Genomic DNA, 4,890 nt, shown 5'->3' on the forward strand with positions numbered 1-4,890 from the left:
AATTGGCTTTATGTGAGTTTGTCCGTTGAAACTATCGCTCGGACACACTCAGAAAATTCCAAGTACGATCTCAACTTAAATTTTCATGTTCGGCTGGGCTGGAATGCCTAGGTATGCCCTTGCCCCATTATATGGGTTTCACAGGGTACCTTACCTTTTCTGTCCGCCTTAAATAAGGGCGGACGCATTCATATGACTTGGGATCAAGTTGCCCATTCTTATTTTATTTAATTTACTTTTGTTCTGCGACCGAGTTGCTATGTTGCAAGCAACCTACTTGCAAATTTCACGCGGCCTATCAGTATAAGTCATGACTGTGCAAATAAGCATAAATTAAATGGAAAAATAATTATAACAATGTTTGACTTTTTCATTAATTTGTCAAAATTACATTGTCGTGGCCGTACGGCTTACATTGCTCGGTCAACAGACCTAGCTGTATACACAACTTTTGGCTAAGTAATTAAACATAATATTTCTTCAGATTGTCAGTGTTCCATGTTCGCGGGATGGGTCGGCCGTTCATAGCTTCAAGACAGTAAGTCCCATCTCGGACCTCTTCCCTGACTCGATACGGCCCTTCCCAATTTGGGGTCAGCTTTCCATCCTCATTTGCTCGTCCCAAAACCTCTATCTTCCTTAGGACCAGATCTCCCAATTTTATCGGCCGCTTTGACACTCGGCGATTGTATGCCCTTGTCATCCGAAGACGATAGATTTCGTGTCTAAGCGCCGCGTTGCCCCTAGCTTCAGGAAGGAATTCTAGGGCGGTCTTCATGGCTTCCCAATTGGCCGCTTCATCATATAGCATCACCCTAAGGGTGGGCTCATACATTTCAATTGGAAGGACCGCCTCGGCACCATAGACTAAGAAGAAGGGAGTTTCTCCTGTGGAACTCTTGGCCGTGGTTCGTATGGACCACAGCACATTAACTAACTCATCAGCCCATAAGCCGCCTGCTCTTTCAAGCTTGCGCTTAATTCCATTGGAGATCAATTTGTTGTATGCCTCTACCTGACCATTTGCTTGTGGACGGCCGACTGAAGCAAAGCAATGAGCTATGCCTTGGTCTTCCAACCATTCTTTGAGTTGAGGCGTTTCGAACTGAGGTCCGTTGTCAAACACCATAGACTGAGGAACGCCAAAGCGTGTAATGATACTCTTCCATATGAAAGCTGAAACATCCGTCCATTTGATGCCCCGGACGGCCTCGGCCTCTACCCATTTTGTGAAGTAGTCTACTGCTACAAACACATACCGCCTCTGGCCGGACGCTGGTGTGTACGGTCCTAAAATGTCCATCCCCCATTTGGCAAAGGGGAGCGGACTACTGATGGCCGAAAGACTGTTGGCGGGTCGGTGAATTAATGTTGCGAACCTCTGGCACTTGTCACACTTCTTTACCATTTCCATTGCGTCCGAATTTAAGCTCGGCCAGTAGTAACCCAGGCGGGCAGCCTTTTCAGCCAAAGCTCGTCCTCCAATGTGAGAACCGCACTGCCCCTGGTGAAGATCATCCAAGACATCATGCCCTCTCTCAGGAGTGATGCATTTTAGGTACGACTTTACAAATGCCTTTTTGAACAACTCTCCTTGCTTAATTTCAAACCAGGCCGCTCTCTTTTTCATCAGCCAGCTCTCTTTAGGATCGGCCGGGAGTAATTCGTCCTTTAGGTAAGATATGATCCCGTCCATCCAAGTGGAGCTTCTATCAATGGCGTGTACTGGTTCAGCGTCAATACTCCTCTTTTCTTTCACTTCCCAAAACACTGACATGGGAGTATCACATGATGCTGAGGATGCTAACTTAGAGAGGGCGTCCGCCTGATGATTAGACGAACGAGGGACCTGTTGTAGAGTAAAATGATCTAGGCTCTTAGCCTCCTCTTTTACAATCTTCAAGTACTTTATCATGGCCGTCTCCCTTGCCTCGAAGTCTCCATTCACCTGGACGACTACAAGTAGGGAGTCCGAGCATACATCAATTTTTGTCGCTCCTGCCGCCTTACACATTCTAAGGCCGACCAAGAGGGCTTCGTACTCGGCCTCATTATTAAAGGCTTGAAACTGGAATCTTAGAGCATACTCAAACTTATCTCCCTCAGGAGACTGACATATAACACCTGCTCCACAGCCAGTAGCTGTCGCACTACCATCCACGAACACTTTCCAGATCTGGTCTCCGGCCGTCTGAAGATCCGGCCGAGTCATTTCTGCTAAAAAAATCAGCAAAGGCTTGCCCCTTAATTGCTTTCCTTGGCTCAAATGCAATGTCAAAACCTCTCATTTCCAAGGCCCATTTAAGCATACGGCCGCTTGCCTCTAAAGTTGTAAATGGCTTCTTCAGAGGTTGGTTTGTGTAGACCACAATTGAATGTGCCAAGAAGTATGGTCGCAGCTTTTTCGATGCCATGTATAATGCCAAGCCAAATTTTTCAATAGGGGGTACCTTAGCTCGGCGTTATGAAGTACGTGGCTAATAAAGTAGACAGGGATCTGGCGGCCGTCCCGTTCAGTAAGTAGGACTGCACTTAAGGAGTGTTCTGAGATGGCAAGATAGATAAATAGCTTCTCGCTCTTAAGTGGACTGACTAGCCGAGGCAATGTATGTAGATGGCCTTTTAACTGTACGAATGCTTACTCGGCCTCCTCTGTCCACTCAAACATGGCTTTCTTTTTTATGGTTTGAAAGAAATAGCGGCACTTATCCCCTGATCTTGACAGAAATCTACCAAGTGCGGCCAAACAGCCGGTCAATCTTTGGACTTCTTTAATTGTCCTTGGTGACTTCATGTCCATGACAGCTTGGATTTTTTCAGGGTTGGGCTTAATTCCACGTTGATCAATTAAAAATCCGAGAAATTTACCGGACTCAACACCAAAGACACATTTCTTTGGATTTAACATCATCTTATGCTGCCTGAGTTCGATAAGAGTTTCTCGTAGATCCTTTAGATGGTCGACCGGCTCTTTTGACTTGACAATCATGTCATCAATGTACGCCTCCATATTCCGGCCGAGCTGATCTCTGAAGACTGTATTAACAAGTTGTTGAAAGGTAGCTGGGGAATTCTTCAGGCCGAATGGCATAACTTTGTAACAATACAGCCCCTGCTCAGTCACGAACGCTGTTTTCTCCTGGTCTTCTTCCCATAATGGAATTTGATGGAATCCGGAGTATGCGTCCATAAAACTCATCAGGGCATGCCCGGCCGTCGAATCAACCAGGCGGTCGATTTTGGGCAGGGGAAAGCTATCCTTAGGGCATGCCTTGTTTAGATCGGTGTAATCCACACACATTCTCCAAGTTCCATTCGGCTTCTTCACAAGGACCACATTGGCCACCCATTCTGGGTAATAACATTGCCGAATGAAACCGGCGTCCAGAAGCTTCTTGACTTCTGCTGCGGCCGCCTGATTCCTCTCTTCTCCATGATTCTTTTTCTTCCGGCGGACAGGTTTAACGGCTGGGTTTACAGCCAATTTATGCACGGCCAGGTTAGGACTTATACCTGGCATCTCCCCAACATCAAATGCAAATACATCTTTGAACTCTCTCAATAATTGAATTAACTCATCCCCAAGCACACCCACAGCTATAGTGCCTACACTAACTATCCGACCTAGTTGATCGGGGTCAAGCACTATATCCTGGTGACTGCCGGTCGGCTGGGGTCGTAACTCTTCTGGCCGACCGACAGTCATTAGCTGCTATGCTTGCTCTATCTTGGCCGCCTTACGCTTCTGGCCGACCTGGTGTGTTGGGAGTGAGGTTCCTTCTTCTTTTGGCTCGGACGACTTTGGTCCGCGCGCTGTAGGCTTAACTGCCAACTGATTACATTCTTTTTCCATCTTCTGACTTCCTTAGATTGTGCCTATTTTCCCGTCCGTCCTTTCAAACTTTAGCAGCATTAAGTGAGGCAGAATGACTGCTTTTGCTGCAGTCAGTGTAGGACGGCCGAGTATGACATATCCCTTTCTTCCCCTTTTTGCCCGAATCGGACGGGTAAGTCTATCCGCCCCACTGGGTGGATGACATTCCCCCCAAATCCAACCAACAGGTGAGTGATATCTTGGAGAGCATCCTCTGGGAAGCTTAGATTCTTCAAGGCGGCCAGGCTGATGATATCAGCCGCGCTACCCGTGTCAATCAATATTCGTCCGACCTTCAAATTGGCTATCTTCATAATGAATACCATGGGATCATTGTGCAAGGCCTTGACCTCCCCCCGATCGGCCTCACTGATGATTACTTCGGGGAAGGGTTCAGCCTTCACTGAGTCCGTCTGCATCACCTTTCCCAGGTTCCGGGCGTCCTGCTTGATCCTTTTCATAGTGGGACCGCCCGAGGCAAATCCTCCTGATATCACGGCCACAAAGCCTGAGTCAGTGCTATTGCCATCATCTTCCTTATCTTTGTTCTTATCATTCTTCTGTCTTTGCTCAGATGTGTTGTTTGTCCGTGTGTAAGTGAATTTGGACTTCATCACATACGAATTCAGCATGCCCTTCTCGGCTAACTTGTCCATCAGTCTCTTCAAGTTGATACAATCGTTTGTGTCATGTCCCACGTCCTTGTGGTAATGACAATACTTGTTCTTGTTACTATACTGAGCCGGGCCTCTCAGCGGCTGTGGCTTCTCAAACTCAAACTTATCCTTGATTTCCATCAAGATTGAATAACAATCCTTGTTGAATTCAAACTGAGGCTCGTACGCCTTGACCTTCTTGGACTTCTGTGGCTGGGCATCAGCCACCCAGACTTCCTTTCTCTTTTTTCCTTCCTTCTTTTGGCCGGCCGAGTCTTGCTGAGAAGGTTTTTTCTCAGCCCCCTTGGCCGGCGCTTCTGCTTTTGTAAGCGAACAAAAGTCCGTCGCCTCAATATAAGC

This window comes from Chenopodium album, chromosome 9 (assembly GCF_948465745.1).
Source record: "Chenopodium album chromosome 9, dcCheAlbu1.1, whole genome shotgun sequence".
Classification (NCBI taxonomy): domain Eukaryota; kingdom Viridiplantae; phylum Streptophyta; class Magnoliopsida; order Caryophyllales; family Amaranthaceae; genus Chenopodium; species Chenopodium album.